This window comes from Hibiscus syriacus, unplaced genomic scaffold, assembly GCF_006381635.1.
Source record: "Hibiscus syriacus cultivar Baekdansim isolate YM2019G1 unplaced genomic scaffold, ASM638163v2 tig00111582_pilon, whole genome shotgun sequence".
Lineage (NCBI taxonomy): Eukaryota > Viridiplantae > Streptophyta > Magnoliopsida > Malvales > Malvaceae > Hibiscus > Hibiscus syriacus.
Window position 1 is genome coordinate 12397148 of NW_024063126.1, and position 27288 is coordinate 12424435.

Sequence of the window (27288 nt, forward strand, 5' to 3'; positions counted from 1 at the left end):
ATTCATGATTCTTATTGTTCATTTTACACATTGCAACTAATTCTTTGCTATCACCTCTAATGCTTTCTCTTTTTCCATGATCAGATCCTTCTACAAAGTGTTTGTCACCACAAGTTGGTCATGATTTCACTTCAGTTGGGGTAAGGTATGAAATGTTCCCTCCAAAGGTACATGGGAAACTTGGCTTTTAATTTGTTGTTGCTGTTGGGTTTTTTCCCACCCAAATATATATATATATATATATAGTAATTTTCTAAATAGTAAAGTTGCTTTCATACAGTGGGAGGTATAACCCATTTAAAAGGAATTATGATATTAGAGATTTGCCAGCCCAACCAGATTGGCCTCTTTTTGAGACTGAAGATGCAACGGATAGTTTGAGCTTGCTGAGGTAAATTATAGGAACTTTTTTTTTCAAGGTTGGTTTGATGGCCTTACTACAACTTACATCTTTCCTTTTTTCTCTCTCAAACTTTGGCAGTGAAGAATCATGCTCTTCTACTGCAGGTTAAGCTTGATTTCATAAATTTCTTTGGCAATTTATTGTCATTTTATATTCTTTAATGAAAAGCTCATCTTTTGAACCTAAAGCAATCATTTAAAATATTTAATTGCAGAGAAGGGTGAAACAATAAACAGTACATTTGGTAGGACCAGGATGAAGCAGAGCAGAAGAATAAGCAGTACATTTGGTAGGACCAGAATGAAATATGATTTGGACAATATTTTTGCCGAGGAAACACATTACCAAGACGGGGATAATCTTTGGAAATCATCTGGAAATATATGAGGACACCAGTTCTTGCCAAGTCAAAATTCAGCAAGCCTGCAAGCTGTTGTCTCCAAGGGGAAATAGGACCATCTCAGACATGGTTTCTCAAGGAAGGATGCAATTCAGTTGATATAGATTTGGGTTTCAGCTATTCCGGTTGCACCCCAGAGGCAAACATTCCGTCTCTAGGATCCCAGCTGTGGGCTGAAGATCCTATTGGTGCATTTCATGTTCCTGAATTCAATCTTGATGACAAATCTTGCTTTGATAGACCTAAGCAGTGAAGCCATCCACTGTTCACCTTTCGACTCTTTCACCTCTGAGAAGTTTGCTTTTTGCCAACCATTTAATCATACGAATGTTGATGATTCTCCGATATTCTCAATGTTGGGCCTGGGTCAACCAAGCGTGTCTTATCTCCAGATTCAAGAAGACAATGTTTTTTCTGGATTTGTCCAATGCTTGTCAGCATAGAGAGACTGGATTTCCTGGTTTATCAGTACAAGGAAGAATCAATGGAGATGATAAAAGAAAACCAAAGTTCTCACCAGACAACTGGAAACAGTCCGAATTTGAAATGGAAAATTCCCTTGGAAATGATTTATTGTTTTCAAAGGAGCATATAACAATAGATGGTCTAAATCCCAATGACAAGAAGGAAGAATGCTAGGAAGCAAAAGGGCTATTATGACATTCTCTAAACTCATCTTCTCAAATTGCCATCATTTTCCTACCTACCCCGTCTATTAAGCGGGACTGAACAGAAGGTATATCTTCATTAAGCACACACACACACCCACACACACACACTAAATCTTTGACTCCCATTTGCTGCCATTAGATGTTTGCTTGATGTTCTGTGTTCTTGTATAATGTTCGAATCAGAACTTGCAGGAACAGAAACTAAGGGCCAAGGTTGAAGAGGGAAAAGCACAAATAGAGGAGAGAATAAGGTGGGGATTAATCTAAGCACCTGGAAAGCTAGCTATGTAGTTCAATTTGTTTTGCTAGAGAAAGTTGCAAAGGAGGGGAAAGGAAAGAAAACATTTGATTATGCCTCGACTCGGAGAATGTGCAATAGGGATTGCTTTGTTTTCTGATTCTCTGTAATCGGTACACAACCAGTAGCAGAAAACGGTTAAAAGGTGACACTTCCTTTAACTGTCTAGAATTTAACTAAACTCTATTGCCATTTGCTAATCCCAGCAGCTGCTACATCCACCCATCAATGTGTTTACTTTTTATTTCACTGCTCTTGATGGCCTGATCCTATGGAAGGGTGGTTCCCCTGACTAAACCCGATCCAACCTTTTCGCCGTATGTTTCTTGGTATAGTAATTGCAGCTTTGATCCACCGGTTGCATAGTTTTGTTTTGTTATCCAATCATCATCTGGTTACAATACTTTATAGTTGGCATTGGGGAACTTTTGTGCTTGCATTGGAGGGAAGCTCATTTGCATATATTTCTCTGCCTTGGGCTGTAGAATCGCTTACTTTAACAGGCAATGTTAGATTCTATTCATCTGAGTAGTATTTGGATGACTTGTTGGGAAATTTTGAGTAATGATTCAGAAAAATCATCTTAATTTGCCAGTAAAGCATCGTCCTAGTTGATTGTAAGGAATAAGAATTGTGTGGTCATTAATAATAATTATTATTTTGGTAAAAAGGTATGAATTCATAGATGAAAACACATAGGAAAGTATTATCACATGCCTCATTAAAACACTCGTAATCCTAGTCGGAGGAAAAGAGTACATGTGATAAATACCAATTACAACAAACAATAAACATCCATTAACCATCAAAACCCAACATAGGGGAAGGCAAAACAAAACCACTCTACATCCAGGTCCTACACGCATAAGTTGTCAACTGTATGAGGTTCCACCAAGGCTGGCACAGTATGGAACAATATAGGATCAAAAGAATTAGGATTTGCGTACTTTGCAAGAGCATCAGCCATTTTATTATCTTCACGGCACACATGCTTAATCTCAACGATCCATGGCGATGACAAAGATCGGCAAGATGCTTAATCAAAGGATGATGGCCATGGTAATCATTCTGAAGCATCTGAAGAGCTTCAAGACTATCAAGCTCGAGACAATGTATTTGAATCCCACATTAAGGACTAGGGATGGCAATGGGTCGGGTCAGGTCGGGTTTTTGGGCCACCGACCCGACCCGAGAAGAAATGGTTTTTCACCCGTGACCCGACCCGACGAAATTAAGGTTTCACCCGATCCGATCCGACCCGAATATATGACTTAGAAACCCGACCCGACCGACCCGACCCGAAAATAATAAAAAAAATTTATTCAATGAAAACAGTGACTTAATTGAAAAAAATTATATATGGAGGGACATTATTGTAATTATCCCTAAATATATAGGATAAAATTATATATATTTTTCGGGTCGGGTCGGATTTTTTTCACCCTAACCCGACCCGACCTGAACAGTACATTTAAAAAAACCCGACCCGACCCGACCCGAACCCGAAATTTTTTAAAAAAATCCGACCCGATCGGGTCGGGTCGGGTCGGAACCCGTCGAATTCGGGTTGAGTTGCCATCCCTATTAAGGACCGAACAAATATCGATGAACTTATAAAACCAAACCGCCAAGAGTCCGAACTATCTTGAGCTACGCCACCACAGGAAGCGTAACCATTCGAATCACGTTGAGCGCCATCGGTATTAAGCTTAATCCAATGTTCAGACGATGGATACCAACGAGAAGGATTGGGACCCAGCGTACGTGCTCGAAAGTTTCCGTCGACTCTCCTCCATCCCAACAGCCCCATGAAAACTGGATTTTATTATAAAATAATGGAAGGAATCAGAATTACAATACACCCAAGCATAGAGAAAAAAATAGGGACAATAGTCACTAAAAACTTATGCGAAAAAAAAATATTAACTCAATGATACAAAGGAAAACGAAACATTCCATTGATATAATGACCAACATAAAAAAATCCAACGATCTTTGTAAAAAAACTCACTATATCTGTTGAACGAGATGTTTTACGAAGTGATAAAAGAGTGGTGAGTGAACTAACTATTTGGCAAATTGTTTCGCTACAAAATTCTGATTATATCGGTAAATAACATTTTTCCAAATAGAGGATTGACTATATGTTGCTACCGACAAACCAATCAGAAAACAAATGTCATGAGGGTAGGGGTGAGAAAAAATCATCTCGACGCGAAAAATCGATTTTTTCAACTCGACTCAACTCAAAAAATCAACTTGAATTGACTTTGAGTTGTAATTTCATAAACTCGACTTGAGTCGAAAAAAAATCAAATTTAAATCTAGTTATAAAATACAATTCGAATAATTCGAAATTTTAAATTGATAACTTTATGTGCATGAAGATTTTTTTTATCAATTCAAAGTTACCATAAACATCTATTATCAAGACATATAACATGTTTTTTTTTATTTCTTTTAATTTTATTTTTAAATAAATCAATCATTACTTTTCTATAAAAATAAAAAACTTAAAATTACTCAAATTCTTAAATCTCGTATGTCACCGTCGAATTAAACATCACCTATCACCCCTTATCTGTTGGACTCTCACCGGTAGAGCACTTCTCGTCATCGTATGTCATTTTAAACTTCACACATAAAATCGTTTTTTTTACCTAGTCATTTGAAGTTTATCGTCGTCGATGTACGATGTCATTTTTTTTTATTTTATAAAAAAATATTTTAAAAAATCTAAGATCATTTTAAAATATATTTAGATATTATAAACTTTAATATCGTAATTTAAATTATTAGAATCATCACTACATACAAGAATAATTAATTATAAAAACGAGAAAGAAAACATCATAATCAATAAAAACCTTGAACTTGCCAAGTGAAACCCAATTTGCTCATAATTATGAAAAGAATGTCCCTAACAAAAAAACATGCTAATTAAACCCAATTTGCTCATAATCATAATAAAACCTAAACTTGCCAAGTGAAACCTTTCTCATCTCATCACTTGGTTTATTGTGGGGGAACAAAACTAAGCTGCTTGAAGGAAAAATAGGCATAATAAGAACATGCAATGAAGTGTGCTTGGCATTTCATTATCAGATGTTGTTCTGATCTATTCATCAGAACCCCCAATCTTTTCTGATGGCAAATGTGTAGTTGATCTCCAAGTAGCACTTGTTATCATCACAAGGAACTGAAAATAAAAGAATACGGGGAAAAAAACTTATGTAAAAACTTATGTTACTCGAATTCAGAGATAGTTGATGTCAGATATGAATATTGTTAGTAAAGTATACTGCTGCAAATCATGACTATCGCAAATAATAATAATTAAAATAAAGAAACTACACAATTTTAGTGTCATTGTAAAAGTCATTGTATTAGAAATAATTTCGTCGGATTATTGTAATCACTGTAATAGACGTTGTCTCCCAAAATTAATACAACCTTCTAAACTCGTAGTCCGAAATGAGGCCTACTTATGTTGATCACTTCACAAGAAGTTTTCCAAGAAGGATGAGACGAAAACCATTGCATTAAAAATAATTTCATTTAAATAGTTGTAATCACGACGTTGCCTCCTAAGATTAATCCAGCCTTTCAAACTTTATACCCAAAATGAGGCCCTTATATTGATCTGATCTGATCTTCACATGAAGTTTTCGAAGAAGAATGGGATTAAGCCTCAATTATAGTTTTAACTGGAAAGAGAAATTATCCCTTTATGAGGTAGTAGAATGGTAAACTGTCAAATCACTCCCTAAATAACACTATTTGTAGGAAAAAAAGTTAACCTTTGATTAGCAGTGTAAGATCCTCTAGCCAAGAAGCCAGAAGGGGCAGTCTCTTCAGGCATTTCATGCGTGTAAGGCTCCAACTGAGGACTAAAAGTTCCGATCATCTCTTTCGTGCTGTAAACTGAAACCGAAAAAGTTCAAATTCTTCAAGTGGTGTTCGGACGATTTATGATGGAATTAGATAGTAGGAAGGGGGTAAGTAAATTTTACCTTTGACACCAGTTTTCCAGACAGTGTTGGTGTACCTGAGACCAGATACGATGTTGTTGCTAATTGGAAAGTGAATTTGAGGCGATAATGGCTAGCTTCTTTCAGTGTAAACCATAAGCCATGAGGCTTTCCATCAACGGGGATTGCAAGAACTATGTCTTCCCTATCAGGAGCACGATTGCCACACTAAGGAACTTCACTTCTGGTTCAAGTGTTTCTGCAATCAAACAAAAATCTTACATCCTTATTTGGAGACTTGAAGAAGTTGGATCTTTATTTGACTTTTTAAAAGATTAGGCCCTATTTGAAAATATTGAGAATATTATGTCTAGGGTTGTAAATGAGACGAGATAAATCTTGAACTACTCGAGATCCTTATTTGAATAGACGTGAAAAGTTAGATCTTTATTTGATTTTTAAAAGATTAGGCCCTATTTGAACATATTTGAGAATATTATGTCATTATTTGACTGTTTTAAAGGTTGAACCTTGTGAGTAACCCTAAAATGTCAGGACCCTTATTTTGAACATTTATACATATACCATACATGCTGTATATACTTGGAAAATGATCCTCCACATTTATGAAAAAATCAAGTTTATTAGTGTAGGTTACATAAAGAATGGATATATGACAGGAATCTCATGGGTTTTGACCCAATCAAATTTTATAGAGTTAAATTTCTTTGTCGTTGAAAATTTAAGTTTGACTCGAGTTGGGATTTTGTTTTTGAAAGATGAGTCAAATCAGGTTTAAGTTTATAATGAAAAATATTTGACTCGACCTAATATAATTAACTTTATATATTTGAAAAAAAATATTATAATATCTCTTTCTATATTTTTTTTTCTTTCAGTTACGTCTCTATTCCTCCTAATAAAAATGAGATTTATATATATTTATGTATGGTAAGATGTGAGTTTTTACTCCAAAAATCATATCACGTTTAAGTCGATGAAATTTCTCTAAATTCGAGTTAGGTTAAATTTGGGTAGGCCAAATCGCTGACCTGACCCAACCCATGAACATTCCTATGTCTAAAACACACCATTGAATCCGAATATTACAAGGAAAAACAAAGATTATGTATGCTTATAGCAATCATACATGCATACATACCTCCAATGTTGTTAATATCCACACCACTAAGAAGCTGTTCTTTCCATTTCTCAAGCTCTCATCATCTACACTCAAGCAACCATCACCAACATAGAACAATTACAGTAAAACATTGCATGCATGCATGTAATAGAAACACAAACGCATACATACATGGTCCAAAAACACCCAAAAAAATGAAAAACCTTATCTTTCTCAAGCTGTTCCCTGAGAGAATACTGTGGACCCAAATGCAAACTGCTCTCGTCCTGATCATATCATCATCCTCATCACCCTCATGACTCTTTCTCAGCGCCCTTATCGTTATCCATATTACTGGAACTCGGACCAGCTCCAACGGCCAAAGACATCAACCGATCATCAACAGAAGAACAACAGGCAAAAGTGCAGTTACCGAAAAGTTGTTATGAATGTCTGTCGTCTTCTAAAAGAAAAAAATGAGAGGAAAAGAATCGTTAAACCAAAGGACATGCAAAGACATGTCTGCCTGCAACCCATTGGTCGACCACTTTGTTTTGATGGTGTGGTTGGTTTTGTTGGAAATCTCAGAAGGCAAAGGCTAAAAGAGGAGCATAGGAGGGGAGTTTTTGAGGTTGTTTTGGTCTTGGTTTGTGAAACATGGAATTGTAAGAAATGGTCATTTGGTGATCCGAAATAAGTGTTGTTCAATGCCACTAATGGAGAGTTTCGGTTGATAGGATAGCCGTGGAGGAGGAGCTTGAGTAGCAACAGATGGTTTAAATTATAGTAATATGATGGCATAATGCCAAAAATAGCCTCCCAACCTTTATTAAAATAGTCATTTTGACACTTTTTTTAGTATTTTGGCCCTCAACGTTTCACTTTGGGGCAAAAAGCCCTCTATAGATGAAAATATTAGATGACACACGATTAACGCTCCAAAATAGAAGCATTTTTTAACCTAAAATGAAACGTTGAGAATTAAAATGTTTTAGAAGAAAAAGAATAAGGGACAATGATTATTATGTCAAATGGTAGGGACATTTTTGCCTAAAATGAAACATTGGGAGCCAAAATGCTCCAAAAATTAGAAAATGGGACAAAATGATCATTTTGATAAATGTTGGGGGCTAATTTTGACATTATGCCTAATATGATTATACGATACAGATAATCTTGATAAATAATACGATATAACTAATTATATTTATTTTAGAGTTAATTGCACCACATGTCCTCAAGTATGATCACCATTAAATTAGTTGGTCCCTAAACTTTAAAATGTTTCAATTTCATCCCTAAACTATCACTATCATTCTAAATTAGTCCTTAAAATTTTGAGCATTTCAATTTCATCCCCAAACTAAGACCTTCATTCCAAATTAGTCTCCAAACTTTTGAAACATTCCAATTTTATCCCAAACTATATGTATATACTAATAATCACATGTTAATAAAATCATTAGGCCAAGTTATATTATTATATGTTTGAAAAAAAAATAAAATTTAGGTTCAAATATGGTTGAAACTAATTACATATTTTGATGTATTTGGGGATGAAATTGGAAGATTCAAAAGTTTGGGGACCAATTTAGAAAGCGGGTCATAGTTTCATGATGAAATTAGAATGTTCATAAGTTTAAGGACTAATTTAGAATAAGACTTATAATTTAGGGATTGAATTAGAATATTCAAAAGTTAAGGACTAATGTAAAATGAAGGTTATAGTTTGGGGATAATTAACCCTTTATTTATGAATCCTAAAATTTGATAACATGGTTTGATGTTGAAATAATGTATATGGGTTAGGATTCACTTACACAACATAAAATTCTTTAGTTTTACACAAATTTAGGGCAGTTGGATGAGTGAAAATAAATGGTTGAGATTGACTCTTTTTTTTCCAGTGAATATCTTGTCATTTCCTACTGTTAATCTCATCCATCTATTTCACTCATCTAATAGTTCTAAATATGTGTAAAACTAAAAGAGTTTTATATTATGTAACAGGATCCTATCACTATAATATGTGTATTAACGTGTATTTACATATATAGAGTTGTAAATGACTTGATTTTGAATGGATATACGTGTATATCCATTTGTTTATTTTAAGTTGTTCGTACTTTATTTTCTTTATTCATTAAAAGTTTAAATTATATTTATATATTTTCTAATGAAAATATGGATTAATGTTCACAGATATAAAATATTCATTAGTAGTAAGTAAATATATTCACCAACATTAAATAAATATATTTGTTAACCTATAATTAAACATGTTTGCTAATTACTCAAAAATTACACATGTTTGTATGAACCAAACGACCTCAATGATTAATGAATTATTGTTATTCTTTGAGGTCTCATATTCGAATACCACGTATGCAATGGTATATACGTTTAATATCAAATAGTTGAGAGACTTTGAACAGATATTACTTTGTTTTCACCCTAGCTAATCGGAAAAAAAAACTAAACATGTTTACTAACAACTCAAAATCTATAGACTCTTTGTTCCTATTTATCAATTGATGTGCAACAAGGGTTATTCCAATTTGTCCCCCTTGTGTACCCTAGCAAACCAAATTCAACAATCAATAAATGAGTATAACAGCCTATAATCTAATAACTATCATGCTTGAGCTTTCATTTTTTCTAAGGGTAAAATATTTTAATCATTCAATATATGCTTGATAATAAATAGAATACTTTTTAAATTAGAATCACAAACATATGACCCGGTTAAATATTATTACAAATAAATAATTAATCATTAAATATTAATTGAAATAATGATGTGATCCAATATATAACAATTTTGGTTTTTTAAATGTATACATTATTTTGACTAATTTATTGATTATATATTAATTTGACTTTATTGGACAAAATAACCAGGGAATAATGTACGGTATAGGTGGGAGAGGCAATTTTAATGGTTTAATTGCATTTTAAGTCACTGATAGTTATAAGACCATTATTATTAAGCTCCTGCGGCCTCTCCCAAAATTTTTTGGTATAATTGTTTTTGAGACAGTATAACTTTTAAAATTAATGGAATTAAGCCTTTAACCCAAATTTATGGTTTAATTACTTTTTAATACCTTTAAATTTTAAATTTAGTGAAATTAAACCATTCATCTCTTATTTTTATGTTTTAATTTTTTTTAGGATCTTATTTATTTTTAATTTAAGCAATTTGCCCCCCTCATAATACAATCTTAGCTCCGTCCCTGACAACAAGTGCAATGTAGGTCAAATTGAATAACAATGTTGAGAAAATAATTAGATGAAAAAAATAAGATTTGAACATCTAATTTTATTTAAAGAAAAATTAAATTTCATCTCATTAAAATAACATATAGTTGATAAAACGTTTACTTTTTGTTTTGTTTTGGTACCTCGTCGTTAAAAACTTAAAGAACCTGTTGTATGTGGCACTTTTTTTATAGGTAATTATATCATTCTTTACTCAACTATCTTCTCACTACTATTTTGATCACTGAAGTCTATTTTTTATTTAATTACTTAACTTTTAAATTACTCCTAATTTATCCTACTTTCAAATTTAATTTTTTTTATTTTAATTATAAATTAATAAAACAATAATAAAAAATTTATGTCACAAAATTATAAAATAATTAGAGTAATTAAAACAGGAGCAATTTGAACGTTGAGTAGTTAAATTGAAAATTTTAAACTTTAATGACCAAAATAGGAGTGAGAAGATAGTTTAATGATGAATGATGTAGTTTACTCATAAAAGTATCATGTACAACATTTGATTAAGTTTTAACGGTGAGAAATAAAAAATAAATAAAAAAGTAAATGTTAGGTGTAGTTTTGAAATTAGGTACTAAAACGAAACAAAAGTAATAGTTTAGGTACTAAATCTGTATTTTACCCTGAGGTTGATCACGTGTCATCTGATGTGGTATAAGAGGCCCAACTCAGCTAGCAAAACTGAAAATTTATTTTAACTTGTCAAGAATGGATTCGAACCCAGCCCTTTCGGACCAGTACCTGAAACTAGCGCCTTAAAACAACTCGGCCATTTTGACAATATAATTTTGGGTATGAATGTTAGAGAAAGCATATGATCACTAAAACACTATCTCTTCTATTGTTTCTATTCAAATATTGTAACTATTAATTCATCAAAAGATCTAAGTGGTAAAAGATATTATTCTCTTTAGAAGTCTCGAGTTCAAGTAGCTGCGTTTACAATATGTAATATGTCAATAGATTAAAAAGGTTATGACATATACTACTTTAATCAACCTAAACAGTTTTAAAAAATATATATAACTACTAGTCTTAATGAATTCTTAGACTATATTTTTTATTAGCTTAAGGCTCACCTTTGCCTCTGTAGTAGACTCAATTTATCATTTTCGCTCCTATCATATTTCGTATCAATTTAGTCCTTTAAATTGTTTAATTGCATCATTCTATACCTTATCCTTAACTTAAAATCCTAAATTGACAACCCTAAATCATAACCTTTAAACCTTATTCTCTAACCTAAAACCCTCAATTTAGGGTTTTAATTGAGGGATAGAGTATATAATGATGCAATTGATCAACTTCAAGGGTTAAATTGATATGAAAATACGATAGGGACAAAAATGATAAATTAAGTCTACTATGGACAAAAGTTATCCTTCTATCTTTTTTATTTATATTTTCTAACTTTTTTTTAGAAAACCTTTAATAACTTAAATTTAAAATATTTTTCAAATTGTAACATTGTTTGAGAAAGATAATAACTCATCAAAGTATGACACATTATTTTTAAATAATAAAAGTTTACATAATTATTAAATTAAATCAGAAATAATAAATATAAAAACATTATAAAACTTTATTTCTCTCTCTCTCACTGACTCTAGTTTTTTTTTTTAACTTTTTATTCTCAGACTCTTTATGTACATTGCAGAAAAAACTAGTTCCATCAGCACAAATCAAACAACAATATCCCAGTCAAAAAACCATACCAAAGTTTTGCTTCTCAGTTAACATCAAAATTGTTTCTTTTATTGATTATATTAGTCAACCACAACAAGGCAAGGCATACCTTCTTATGTTAACAACAAAACAGTAATCCGATGATTCCCCCCCCCCCCCTCTGATTCGAAATTCAGAAAGAAACAGCTCCTTCCACGAACAATCAACTGGCCAACCAGAATTTAACTTCATCTGGAATTCAGAAAATAAAAGGCAAAATAATAAGAAAAAAATACCCGGATCGATGACATCAGAAAACTTGAGCTAAATATCGAAAACCCAATCCAGATTCATCCAGGGGGAAACCCACCAATAAAGCAACCCAAGTTCCAAATCTGAGAGGAGCAGAGTAAGAATAGAATAGAAGGGCTAATATCACCCTCTTCTCTCTTGAATTCATTCATGTTTAACATCCTACTTTCATTTAATTTAGGGTCAATTGCATTAGCTGTATGCAAACCAGTTAAGTTCGAAATTGAAGATATAGAAACCATATCTTCATTACATTAAAGCCACAGAACATCTTCATTACATTTAAAGCCACAGAAGAGAAAAGTAGGCTTATCCATTAGGACAATAGTTTATGATACTAACCCTGAACCATTTGAAATGCCAATAATAAGAAGAAACCACATTTACCACACCTATTTGTTCTACACGACAACAATTATCATACAAAGATTGAATATTCAAGGTTTATAGATAAATTAAAGCACCGAATCTTTCAGTCTAGTTTACCACAATCAACATATTCGAAGTCGCATCAGACTTCCTTAGGGATTTGTTCTAAAACCGTGGCGCTCGTTTGGCCGGGACTCGGTTTTAGAAGGGCTATTGTATCCATGAAGCAGATCATGGATTTTGGAATACATCAATGCCTTTGAAGGATCGCCTCCATTATTGCTCTGCAGCACACGTGAACTCTCCTGCAGCTTTATCTTTTCAAACAATACTGCTTTTCAGCCTCCGCCTCACTCAAGCGTTGTTTCAGGTAACTGCTAGCATAGTCTTCCTCTGATTTATCCGCCTTCGCAAAAGCAATTCTTTGAAGCCCCTCAGCCTCTCGTTTTGCCTCATTGGCCTTAAGCTGGAACATATCAGCCTCTGCCTGTTTAAGCCTTACAATCTTCTCCAGCTCTTCTATCTGCAGCTTCTTTTTCTGTCTCTCCAGCTTTAGTTCTGCTGCTTCCTTGGCCTTGTCCTCAAGCTCCCGCTCGCAAGCATCAAGAGACAACCGAGCTTTCTTGAACAGTAGCATCTTTTCATCAGCCACCATTCCATCTTCCTTATGGCCTCTTGCACTACATCTGCAATTCGATTACAAGCATCTTGTGGTGCTATCAACCGTCCACCTTCCACATATTCCAAGCTCGTTGGAGAATCCAAGCCAATTCTACATAGAGTACAATGATTTAACAGAAAAATAGAACTTTTATGCAACAAAATGTTCTTCATTTAGAGAACACAATTGTTAAGACTCGAGAATGAATGTCATGAATATCTGAAACTTGCAGACATCTAAGTCAAGGCAGTGTGGAACCTACCACAGATAGAAAATCAGCTGTTAGAAGCTTGGATAGGGAGTTTGATGGATGGTTTTCAGAAGGAGATAGTTCTAATTTCAAATCTGGATTTTTGAACAGAAGAGCAAAAAGATTTCTGTCAAGGGAAGCCATAGAACAAGTCAGTATTTCAACAGCTTCCTCTTCAGTTTTTTCAGATCTTTTGGAGGAAGCTTTAGCTACTTGGCAATAAGTAAGCTAATGGGTTTCTTTTAAGCAAGAGAAGGCAACCTTTCTGGAAAAAAATCATTAATTTGGAGAAAGACTTGAATATGGCCAATTAGGGCTGTAAATGAGACGAGACTGATCGCGAGCTATTCGAGATCGACTCAATCAAGGCTCGATAAATACTCGGATCGAATGGACTCGACTCGAGCTCGAGCTCGACTCGAGTTCTTAACGAGCTGAAACGAGCTACTCGATATTCGACTCGAAAATATCGTGAGCAGCTCGAAAATATATATTAAGATTTTATTTTAAAAAATAAATTAATAATAATATTAATATTTATGTATTGATTTTTTTTAAAATACAATAAGATTTTATGTATTTAAGGTTCATTTTCGAGTTTGAGGCTTTAATCGAGTTAAGTTTAAGATTTTTTTTTTCATTTCGAGCCTTTTCGAGCTGCTCACGAGCTTCAGTTCAGGATTTCGAGTTCGAGTCGAGCTTGAAAATTTTAAGCTCGCGAGTTTTCGAGTCGAGTCGAGCTCCATTTCAGAGTTTCGAGTCGAGTCGAGCTCAGCAATACTCGAGCTCGACTCGGCTCGTTTACACCCCTATGGCCAATTAAGGAGTTTTATGAGGGCATTCAGTTTGTTGAATAATTAATGATGAAGGAAAAATTATTCATAATTTCATGGAATGTCAGGGGTTTGGGAAAAAAAGAGAAACAAAGGGTTGTTCAGAGATTAGTTTCTAAGATATCTTTTTCTTTGGTTGCAAGAAACTTAATCTGAGAAGATACAGAGATCTTTCTTAAGAATAAGTGGGTTGAATATTCTTCAAGGTTTTATTGAATCTCCAGCAGTTGGATCTCAAGGGGTTATTGTGCTGCTGGGATGATAATGTGTTTGAGCTGGAAAATCAATGTATTAACAGAAAATTTATTGTTGTTTCAGGAAAATTTCGTTCTAATCAATTTAGATGTGGATTCATTAATGTTTATGGTCCTTCAGTGGAGGATGAGAAAGCAAGCTTTTTTTAAGAGTTAAGCTTGTTCATTTCTGGACAGTCTTCCTGTTTGTGTGGGAGGGGATTTCAATGTTTACTTGTGTGAGGATGAGAAGGTTGGTAGAGCTCATAACAGAAATTCAATGGGGATTTTCAGTCAGTTATTCAACAATCAAGATAATTGATCTACCTTTGAATGGGGTAGGTTCACTTGGTGTAATAACCAAGATATTCCCACATTTGTAAGACTAGATAGGTTTTTGGTGGATGGCCAATTCATGGCTGCTTTTCCTGATATTGTTCAATCATTACTTCCCCAGGTCTGTGTCAGATCATAATGCTATAATGCTTGAGAATAGAGGAGTTAATTGGGGTCAAAAACCTTTTAGACTATTTAATTATTTGATGGAGGAGATGTTTTGAGAAAGTGGTCAGTCTTACAATATCAGATTGCAAGAATAATCAGAGGAAAGCTAGAATTTTGAGCATTCTGAAGAGCTTGAAGTTAGCCATCAAAGGTGGGCTAGGAAGAGAAATTAGTTTCTAGGAGCTTCAATTACAGAATTAGAAAGAAGATTCACAAGTTAGAGGAGGAGGTCCAACAGTTGCAAGATGTAAGCGATAATGGGATAGCAGCAGAGTTGAATGTCTGTTGATCAGAATTATGGAGACTTCAGGATAGAGAGGAGATTGGCATCAGAATTCCAGAATGAAGTGGGTATATGATGGGATCGTAACACTAGACTTTTTCATACTTGTGCTTCAGTTAGAAGAAAGATAAATGCTATGAATGCTCTAAAGTCGAGAGAAATATTATCCAAGACCTGACTGTTATCAAGGCCACTGTTAGGGATCACTTTTTTAAAATATTTAATGTTCGGTCCACCTTGGAAGTAGATGATATAAGGTTAACTTTTTCTAGAATTCTTTGAAGCAAAGTCTACTTTTAGAAAAGGAATTTTTCCGGGGAAGAATTGGAGACATTAAAGTCATGTGATAGTAACAAAGCTCCAGGGCTAGATGGATTAAATTTGGGGTTTTTCAAAGGTTCTGGCATGTCCTTAAGGAAGACATTCAGAAATTTTTCCAAACTTCTACTTGGGGAAAGATTGGGAACATGGTATCAACCATACTTTCATTACCCTTAGTCCCAAGGGCTCCAACATTGGTGGTTTAGATGCCTTTAGACCTATAAGCTTAGTAGGAGGGGTATAAGATCTTATCTAAGTGTTTTCCAGGAGGTTAAGAAATTGCATCAGAGACATCATCAGCCTGACACAATTTGCTTTCATCCCTGGTCGTCAAATATTGGATTGTTCTCTCATTGCTAATGAGGGAATTCATTTTTGGAGGAAAAAGGACTCAAGGGCTGCGTTTCAAGGTTGATTTCAAGAGGCTTAGATATAGTTGATTGGCCTATTTTGTTCAAGGTAATGGAGAAGATGGGCTTTGGATCCAGATGGATTGGTTGGATAAGGAGATGTGTTACTACAACTTTGTTTCAGTATTAGTCAATGGAGTTCCCTCTGAGGAATTCTCAATGGCAAAGGGTCTTCGACAGGGTTGTTCCCTGTCTCCATTGTTGTTTAATTTAGTAGGGGAACTGCTTAATTTATTACTTCTAAGGCAGTTTCTGAGGGTTATTTTCTGGAATGGTTTAGGTAGGGACGGGTCTTTTAATTTATCACATTTGCAGTTGTTGATGATCTTATCATCTTTTGTGGAGCTTCGAAGATGCAAATTTCTGAATGTGAAGGGGTTCTTAGAGTGTTTGAAGTTATGTCTGGTCTTCAGCTAAATCTAAAGAAAAGCAAATTGTTTGGAATTAACTTAACTCAAGAGGATGTTCAGGATTGGACAGATCATTGGCTATTCAGTTGGGTGCTTTCCTTCAAAATATCTAGGACTTCCCCTTGGTGCTAATAGGAATTCATCAGCTCTTTGGGATCCGATGGTTCAAAATTCCCACAAGAAACTAGCTGGTTTGAAGGCTTCTACTCTTTCATTGGCAGGGAGATTGACATTGGTTAAGTCGGTCCTATGCTCGCTTCCTACTTATTTTATGTCGATGTTTAATATTCCAGCCTCGTTCTACACAACCCTCAATTCGTAAATCAAAGAATGAGGGAGGTCTGGGTGTTCTGAATCTAAACAGCATGAACAGAGCGCTATTAGGAAAATGGTCTTGGAGGTTTGCTAATGAAAGAAACTTTGTTTGGTGGAAATTTATGTGCAACAAATACAATATTGATCATCCTTATTATTGTTTGACATAAATGTTCCACCTCAAGCTTCTTGGATTGGAGATCATGGTGATAACCATTTCAAAGATGACCTTTTCGACTCTAAGTTTCGAAGTTTGTGTAGTTTTCAGTTGATGGAAAGTTCATTCGGTTCTGGCAAGATAGTTGGGCTTTGGATATTCGTTCCTGGTTATTTTTCCTAGATTGTTTTCTATTTTATCAAACAAGATTGGCAAATTATGTGAGTAGTGAATATCGATCTACGGGCTGGATTTGGGATGTTCAGTGAGAAGGAATTTAAATGATTGGAGCTCGAACAATGGTCTAATTTGATGGTTATCATTTCAAATTGCTCATTGTTAAGGATCGGTTGATTATGAGAGTGATAGCAGGGTGGTAGTGGACTGGATTAAGAATGTTGATTTATGTCTAGATGTGTATGCTTTTATTGTTAAAGACATAGTTGATAGGCTTAGAGTTTTTGTGGGTGTTGTTAGATGGGTTGTTAGGACAACAAACTTAGAGGTTGATGCCTTAGCTAAGGCTGCAATAGGCTGACTTCTGTCTTGTTGTTTACGGTTGTCTTATGGTTTTCTAGTCCTTGTAAGGGTGTATTGGTGTGTGTGTATTTCTTTTGTAACTTTCTTATGTTTAATGAAATCTTAAGGCACTCTTTTCCTCCTTCCGTCGATTAAGGAGCTCTACGAGCTCCATTAATCAAGAAGGAGATTTTTAATGAGGCCTTCAAATCTTATCAAAAAGTTTCTTTTATGAGAACTTTCTTTACTATTGTACCAATTTAGGAGTTAGACCGGGGTAACTTCTAGATTTACTGAAAATTGCAGACATCATAGTTTTTTTATATAGCCCCTGGATTTGCTTTTTGTACTTTCAGATTTGGAGTCTAATTGCTTCAAGCCTTCAACTAATACTTCAAGCCTATGTAATAAGACTTGTTACTTCTTTACATAAGAGAGAATATTTACAAGAATTTTCTTGCTCTTATGAAAGTGTGAAGCAATTGTAGGTGCTGAAGCCTTGGTCCTAAAATAAACCTAAAATAGGAATCTTCGATTGAACTCACAATCTTTCTCTTCTTTTTCTTCTTCATAATGAGGGGTATTTTTCATTCACCAGCACTTTTTACCAGATAACAAGAAAAAAAATCACGTGATATTTTGCAAGATGTTTAGATAACTAGCACATATTGTACCTTGGAAAAATACTAATATCGATCTGCAAGCTGCAGACTCTGCAAGTCCACCCCTCATCTTTTCTAAAGATCCTCGCACTTCCAAAAGAGTTTCTTCCCTCTAGTATCATCACTTTCCACGAAATATCCTGCTAACAAAATCAAGTTCTCATAAGAGCCTCCTTAACCCAGGCTGGAGCACAATGCTGGAAGACATCTTTAACCCAACCTAACAGCTCAGATGGTCGATTGCAAGCACGACACCTGAAGAGCATTTCAGTAGGACCTGCTGCACGTTTAACTGAAGGACCCATACAAATTTGCCCATCACGAATAGCACAATCAGTATGAGTCCAATGGGGCACAAATCACAGCCAATCCAGCGGCAGGTATTACTTCAAATCAAACTTGTTGCAAATAACACACATACAAAGATTGCAAATCCTATTGGCACATATTTCACAGGTGCAGTCATCTGCAGGTAGCTGGTTTTGGCATGCTATATTCTGCATCTCTTGTACACAAATACCTCAATGAGAGAAGTTTGGGATAGACTAACGTTTGGATGCAAGAATGCCTGAATTCCCATATTTATTGCAACAAGGATCTCAAGCTGTGACCGGTGTGCTTTAATCAATGTCTTTGCTGTTAAATCAGATCTACTTTGAACATACTTCTGAAGAATCAAAAATTCTTCCCTGTTCTGTGAACCACCATTGCCTTCTAGGATAGCCTTGAGTTGATTCTTTAACTCATCTATATACTCATCAGGTAGGTGTTGCATCTTTTCCGATATAACATCAACTCTTTCTCTTGCAATGTCTCGAAGAGTTATCTTATCAGCACTAGAAACACGACGAATAACAGACTGCTCAAGGCAATCATTTTCAATTTTCACATTTTCTATCTCCTTTGGTGCAACAGCATCAGCAGTAGGCCAAGTTTCTCGTGAGTTAGCACTCTCATTAGAGACTCGAGAACATTATCTGTTTGATCTGCGTTCATGGGCATCAGGTGTCAAGCGAGGATCTGAGGAGACTAAGGACAATGAAGTATGTAAGCTCTCTGACCGTGGTTGTTGATGTGGGGGCAACATCTGGATGAATTCTGGTGGTTAATATTAGAACCAGATGATGTTCCCATAAATGAAAATCTTGATTAATCTGCAAATAAGGGAATCCTTTGAACTATCACCAAGCACAACTTGGAATATACAGTAATCTAAATATAAGCTTCTTTATTACTAAGTTTCCTAGTTAATTGATGCTTGATTTTTTTTTAATTTGTTTTTTACTTCTTCAAAAGTTGTTTCTAAAGAGAAAGAAAACAGTTCTCTTTTTTTTATTTAAAAAAAACATAATCATTGAAAATAAAGACCTGATAACAAAATAACAAGTAATAGTGTAATACTATTCCAATAAAATTGTTCCATATAAAACAAAAATCATACATATCAACACTAAAGAAATTTAAAACAGTTCGTATTATAGATATGATATAACTTATTTGACCAAAAACAGTTTTGGGAAAGTTTTAATCCATATTTACTTCATGAATGGTGACCCCAACTCAATTGACCAAAAAATTTAATCCAAATTCAGATCAACATCTAAGAAATCAATGCTTCAAAACAACCCTAAATTCGCTCCTTTAGAGCAAAAACTAGTCTGATCTCGTACACAGTCAACCATGATTTAGATTAGTCAAAACCCTAATCTGAGTCAAGCCCAAGAAAGAATCCAAACCGGAAGTTGACGAACTACGGAGTGCTTAGCTAATCGAGAAAAAAAACAAGAAACCAGCACATTTCGCTAATCGGACAACGCCGAAAGCTCAAAGTGAAATTAAATAAGAAAACCTAAAATCTATAGAGTATAACTCAAAAGGGAAAGAAAAAAAATGGGTTATACCTTACGATGGGGTCGGAAAATCAGATCGATGAAGACTGGAGGATTGAATGAGAGATTGATCAAAGTCCAAGCGTTGTTCGAGAAACTTAGGAATTTTTATTTATAACTTTTTTTCTTTTAAATTGAATGCTCAAGCTGTATCCCAATTTTCTTTTCCTTTTATTTATATTTTCCATAAAGCGTTTAGGCGAAAGTCTAAAAAAAATGTAATTTAAGGTTAAAAACCAGAGAAAATGAGTATAATTATCTGAATTATGCGATTTAGAGGTAGAGAACAATACTTCCTATCTAATTTGTTTGATTTATAAACATTAGATTTGAATCTATGATTTTGTTAAAAGATAAAGTTTTAACTCTTTAGATTAACAGATTGTTGTATAACATAAAATATTATCGAAAAGTATAACATTTTGTTGGACAACCTAAAATATTAAGAATAAAATAATTTTAAGTTGAACTTAAAATATTACAAAGATGTAATAATTTTTGTTACCAATAAAAAATGTTATGAAAATTTTAATTTTTGTTGTTGTCAACCGAAAATATTATGAATAATGTAATATTTTAAGTTTAATCGAAAATATTATGAATAAGATAAAATTTATATTATTTAACCTAAAATATTATATTTTAAATATTTTTATCGCATCCATTTTCATCCTTTTTAACCTTAAATTATTAGGTTGTGTCACATTACTATCCCAACTTTTAGATGTAAATATTATATAAAAAAAGGTTTAAATGCACTTTTTACTCCTAAATTATTACCGAGTTTCCCCTTAAAGTATTTTTAGGACGTTTTTCCCACTAAAGTTTAAATCGTTACTTCATTTATCCCAAATCATTAACTTCATTAAAAAATACATGGGTAAATTACATATTTAGTCACTTAACTATTTATGTGATTCTGTTTGACTTACCCAACTATTTTTCTTCAAATCATCACTAAGCTTAAGTTTTATACATTTAGTCACCCAATTCGATTCAATTTATTTTTTAAATTCTTAATGTATAAGAATTCCTTTATATTATTGTTTTACTCAACACATAAATTTAGTTTACAATAAAAATATGTAAGTAATAATAACAACATATTAAATTGTATGAATTAAAATTCTATTAAAAGAATATTAAGTATTTAATTAAAATATTACAAATGAGAATTGCACAACGTACGACGAAATATTGATCACCATAATCCCATGCACCCCAAGCTATTTACTTGTTGATCTCACATACCATCAACAACACTATAAAAAGTTACGAGTATAAAATATAAAAATCAAATTTTTGAGTTATGAGATTGATTTTAAAATTAAAAATATGTTAATTATATTTTAAAATTTTAAAATTGACCTATTAGGAAAACCTATAAAATCCCTAATCCCTAATTTTTTCTCTTGTTTCTTTCACGTCATTCCTTCCTCAGATTTTACTGACCTTCACTATCGGTTGCACTGTCTACATCGCCGTCGATCGGTGTCTTTAAGTCTTTTTTTTTAAAAAAACTTTCTTCTCTTGAGGTGTTTTTAATTTTATTGGTTTAGCTTTTTCTTTTTAAAATATTTTTCCTTTTTATTTTAATTGTTTGAAAACGTATATCTTGCTATGGGAAATCATTTGAAAAAAACCCCGATTCCAGCTTTTTCTTGGGGGTGGATTTCTTTGAAATTTAGATGCAATTTTAATAGCTATTTTATGCTTAAATTTTGGTTTGATTTCACCTTTTTCTTGTCAATTTTATTTTATTTATATTATATTATTTACGTTACATATAGCTTAATATTATTATTATTCATTGTATAAATATTATTTATTATTCATTATAATTTTATTTATTATTACAAATTAGATTTATATTGTAATACCCCAAAAGTTTGATTAGTGACTAAAATATAAATTTGGAAAAGTTTAGTGGTCAAAGTAGGAATTTAGAAAAGTTCATGGACCAAAGAGGTGATTTCCCAAAAAGAAATTCTATTATAAAATAAATAGTCCATATTTAAGAATAAATTCTTTATGGAATTCAAATTTTGATTCAAAATTGGTGCAAAGAGCTATTAAGCGATAAAGTTTAGTAAAGTATTTGGATAATCGGATCGAATCAAAAATTTACAAAAATTTGAAGGATGATAGTCTGGGGTTAGAAATATTATATTTATATTTTTAATCATTAGAACTCAACATGGAATAGTAGAATTAAGTGAATTTTCCATGTTAAAGTTGAATAGTAGAACTTAATTAACTAAATTAATATTTTGGAAAAGTGCAAGGGAATGGTTTTTATATTGATATGATGATGTAAGTATGATGATGAAATCATGGCAAAATTGTAGATATTTTTATTCATTAAAGGTAGAAATGACTTTTGGACTAAAATGATTTTTAAATTCATTTTTAACCGAATTCATACAAGTGTACATAGATATTTTTGGGAGATTTGTCTATATGTTTTATTTCTTTTTTTCTTTATTTTAGACTTTTTTCATTTGATTTTTGGATTAAGTTATGAAATAGAAAAATGGTTCATATCAAATTCTCTATCATTTGATGATAATATTTCATTGTTTCCATGCTTTAATCATTGATTGTTGTTGATATGGTTTGACTTAAAGTAAAAAGACAAATAAAAAATTTGGAAAGATTTTATAAGAGATTCTACATGTTTATATTATGATTTGAACCAATTTGGAAAATTGTGAAAGCATAGGAATTTAATTGTATAATATGAGAAATATGGAGATTAGTGTGAAAAAATCTAATAACTAATGTATTAGGTTGAAATTAAATGTGAGAGCGCTAAAATTGATATTTGGATGATGATTTGGATCAAATTGGAAACTTGTTGGAATGCTTATTTAGGGATTGAAGTGCAATTATTTAATATATGATGTACTATGATGGAACAAAAAAGTTAGAATGCCTATTTTGATGTTAGAATATGAAATTGGACTAATTTGGAAATTTGGTAAAGTTTAGGAACTAAATCATAAGTTATGGAAAAGATGGGGACTTTAGTAAAAAAAATTGTCATTATTGAGGTGTTATATATTTGAATTAAATGCTGGAATTTTTAGTTGTGCTAATTGAAACTTGAATTGAAGTAAATTTGTAAAGATTGTTAAGATTGGGACCAAATTGTATAATTGTATAAATTATGGTTTAAAATAGAAATTGGTATAAGTTAATGAGTAGAAATTGAACATGTTGTTGGATTGTTCGAATTTGTTTTATGATATTTGCATTTGGGATGAAATGGCTAAAAGGACTATATTGAATAAATTGTAAAATGGAAGAAAGTTGAGGATATAACCGACAATTGTGTAGTTATTTAAAATATTCAAGTACTATATTGGAATTGAGTACTAAAATAATTATTTAATGTTAGAATGTTGATTTTGGGTTAGTTTGTAAGTTTGTTAAAGTTTAGGAACCAAAATGTAAATTGCATAAATTGTGAGTTTGAAAGTTACTGAATAAATATGAATATTAAAACACTTGAAGTTTAAATAATATAATGGTGATTTTTTATGTTAAAATATATAATTTTTTTTAAAAAATCACTAATTTCATTCAAAATATGAAATATCCTAAATTACAATAAAAATTTACAATTATAATCGTAAATTAAGAGTATAATTAGGACAATTTTCTATAATCATTGAAACAAAGCTAGATACTTAATATCACATAAGGATCATACAAGGAAATATTAAAATCTAACCAAGAAACTCGAACAAAGATGGATACAAACAGATTTGATCGCATCGGCAAACGAATCACAAAAGGGGATAAACGTGTCATATAGGCAGACTTATTGAAAATAAAAAATAAGAGAAAATAAAAGGACAATAAAGAATATTGGCGGACGATAACCATCATTAAAGTTTGTGTTGTCACCGATCAACAAAGACAAAAAGAAAAAGAGATAAACGACTTACCAATGAGAGAAAAAAACTAGAAGAGATGAAATACAATTATTTTATGTTAAAATATTAAATTAGAATTGATTGAAAATATGTATAAATTCAATAATTTAATTGTAAGTACGGGGAAACTTATGGGTTAAAATGAAATTGTATATAAAATAATATGTGAAGTATAAGTATATAATAGATGATTATTAGAAAATGCTTGGAAGAATAAATTGTAATTTGGTAAAAGTGTTAAGAACCTTTTACAATTCATGATAATTGAGGATTATTATGCAAAAGTTAGAAAGTTAGTGTGTTATTATGAAAATTTATAGTTAAATGATGAAATATTTAAATTGGAATAATAGAAGAAGTTGTATAAGTTAGAAGTTCAATTTGTAAGTTTTGGAAAAGTTTGTTGTAAAATGGTAATTACTTAAAGTTAATGTATTACATTGGAATTAATGTGAAATTGATTAAATATGACGAATGATATGAATTTAATTTGAATATTCTGGACATTTTTGAAATGTTAGGTTATATTTTAAAGAAAAGTTAATTCGTAGCTAAATGTGAAATGTTGAAAAAGCTAATTAAATTGTTGTGATAACTAACTATTTAGAGGACTTGGATGGTTAATTTAATAAAGTTAAAATTTGTTATCAATTTGGTGAAATAAATCAATATTGAATATTAATGATATGTAAATATATTTATATGAATAAGAATTTATTATGTTAGTTAAATATAATTATGAATGAAATAGTATGAATTTGATAATTTTTCGATGAATATTATTATATAAAAAAAAGATAAGATTTAAATAAAACCCAGTGTATAAGACTTAAGAGTCATGGGTACATGAGGTGGAGTGATTTTGTATTTGTTTATGTACATTCAAAAACACATATGTGCATTATGTGTTCTACAATTTTTATACTTCTGTTTAGCACTAAAAATGTTGTTTGTTACAGGCAATGTTTATAATGCATACAGGGTATAAAATATGTCATATCGTTACGGCATTGTTATGTTGCATACATGGCACCTATGGTGTATACATGGCACTAAATGTGCCATACTGATTTGGCAGTTATACTGCATACCGTACAGAACACTCATTTTTTGACTTGTGTATCAAGTATTTCCATGATTATACAATATGATATAAAATGAAACTAAAAGATACAATATTGTAAAAGATATAGTACAGTAAATGATACAGTACAATAAAAAAATAGTACAAGAAAAGATATAGTATGAAAAAAGGAAACAATATATGAAGAAGAGACAATACAAGTTTAATTATTGTATTACAGTAAAGTTTATATGTAAAAATTGATTTAACCCTGAATGGTGTATAGATGAAAAGATTAATTATAAGTTACTCGTATATGAAATGATCTGGTTAAATCTTATTTAATTGATTAAATGTTTTTATACGATATTTTGTACCAAAATATATATATTACATAATTTGTAATGCAATATGAAAAGTATAAATTAAATGGATTGAATCTGAATATGTATATGTGTGTGTGAATAGTGTTATACATATTGTCGAGACCGTCTTTCGGTTGGGCCCGGAATTGGGCTTTGACTTAAAAAATATGGTTAGAGTCGCCACCGATCATTTTAAAAATATTTAGGTAGATCGGACACCATCTTACATGATCTGCGTTTTACCAGAAATGTGTCAGATTCGGGAGTCGGTTATGGTCAAGGAAGGATTAGCACCCTTGAACCGCCCTTTCGGTACCAATTAATTTTTCGGTTATCTTTAATTGCGAAAATTAAAAAATTTAAATTGAAATTTTAAAAAAATCCGATTCGAATTACTTACCTTTAATAAAATGAAATTACCTTAAAAAGTCAAAATGTTAGATAAGAAATAATAAACGAATATTAAATAAATCAAAAGAAAAAATAAAATAAAATAAAATAAAAATTAATAAATACTAGATAAAAGAGGGGGAAACGATTTGAAACAAAAAAATTAAAAAAACTAAATTTTAAAGGAAAACCATAAACAAATAAATAAATGAATAATAAAAAGAAATAAAAAATGTTAATTTAAAATGAAAGAAAAAATAATTGTTGCTGAAACATAATATAATGTATATAGGTGGGAACCACTAATAGCACCATTGGATTCTTTTCATTAAATTTCAACAAAACAATGCAATAACTATTTCAACAGTAAAAGTTTTGACTAAAGGGATTAAAATCACATTTCTAACAGTAGCAATAGTGCACAAAATTAATAATTAAAATCATTAATATAAATATGATTAAAATGAAATATGGAACATATACAAAACCCGAAATAAATAAATAAAAAATAATTAATTAACTAGATGACCGATTACAACATTGCAACACTACAGGACTTAAGCTAGATATTACGTAAACCACCAGTCAAAAATATATAAATACTAAAATGACTAATAATAAACATAAGGGACTAAACGAAATAGTAAGAAATAAGAGGCTCAAAACCGATAGAGTAAAATATAAGTGAAGACCAAAGTAAAAATATCACAAAGACCAAGCTTTCTCGCATAAATAAACTCATGACAATGATTTTTGGAAACCTAAAAAAACCCAAAACACAGCATTTTAAAACAGATTTAAATACCCCATTATAAGTTTTTAGGGAAAACCTAATATCACTTCTCTTCCTTTCTTTTTGCCGCTCTTCCCCCTCTCAAGTTCTCTCTTTTAACTAAAGCAAAAATCAAGAAAAACCAAGGGCTTAGAGCATCACCTTCGAGGACGTACGGTCGCTGACTTTGGAGAAGGAAATCGAGAGCTACCCCCCGTCAAGTAAGGTTCTTTCGATCTTTTTTATTTTAGAACCCGAAATAGATTTCACTCTCTTTTTTTTTAGTTTCCTCGTTTTTTCCGTATTTCGTATAATCTCTCGTATTTCTCGTGTATTTTCCTCGCTATTTTTTTCGTGTAATTTCCTCTCTCCCTGTTTGCTTATAACATGTTCATTTATAGTCTAAAAAGACTATTTTTAGTCCCGATTTATTCGGGTTTTTGACTCCTAATGTGACTGAAATACATTGTTTGCTGGTGATGGTTTCACATGTCGTCGTGGGGTCGAGGAAATCGGCGTTAGTTGCGTGTGACGTGAGGATCGAGGGTTGATCGAGTTATGGTGCTGAGGAGGCGAGTGAGAAATGGCTGGAAGCAAAGTGTGGAAACCCTAACTGATTCGGGTTACTATTCTGGGTCTGCTCCAGACGGGTCACGGGTTTCAGGCCATAACCGGGTTGCGCGTGTAAAGTTGGGGCTTGGGTTTGGTCCTGTAAACAAAAAAGAAAAATGTTAGCGTAATAAAAAATTATATATAATATATATATTATATACTCTTGATTGGTCCGAAAATTGGTGTCTACAGTTGCCCCTC

At 32.2% G+C, this 27288-nt stretch overlaps 1 long non-coding RNA gene and 2 pseudogenes across 2 annotated transcripts; 1 reads left to right on the plus strand and 2 right to left on the minus strand.

The window, feature by feature from the left end:
- Positions 1–55: 55 nt before the first annotated feature.
- On the plus strand, positions 56–1911 carry LOC120165303. 2 transcript variants are annotated; one of them, XR_005519800.1, is made up of 5 exons: positions 56–145; positions 281–391; positions 482–507; positions 618–1539; positions 1667–1911. It is a non-coding gene; the product is annotated as an uncharacterized LOC120165303 (long non-coding RNA). The 2 variants fall into 2 exon arrangements; XR_005519799.1 differs by lacking the exon at positions 56–145 and having other exon boundaries at positions 244–391.
- Positions 1912–3493: 1582 nt separating this feature from the next.
- LOC120165464 lies at positions 3494–7060 on the minus strand (annotated as a pseudogene).
- Positions 7061–12557: 5497 nt separating this feature from the next.
- Positions 12558–19189, minus strand: LOC120165257 (annotated as a pseudogene).
- Positions 19190–27288: the final 8099 nt, after the last annotated feature.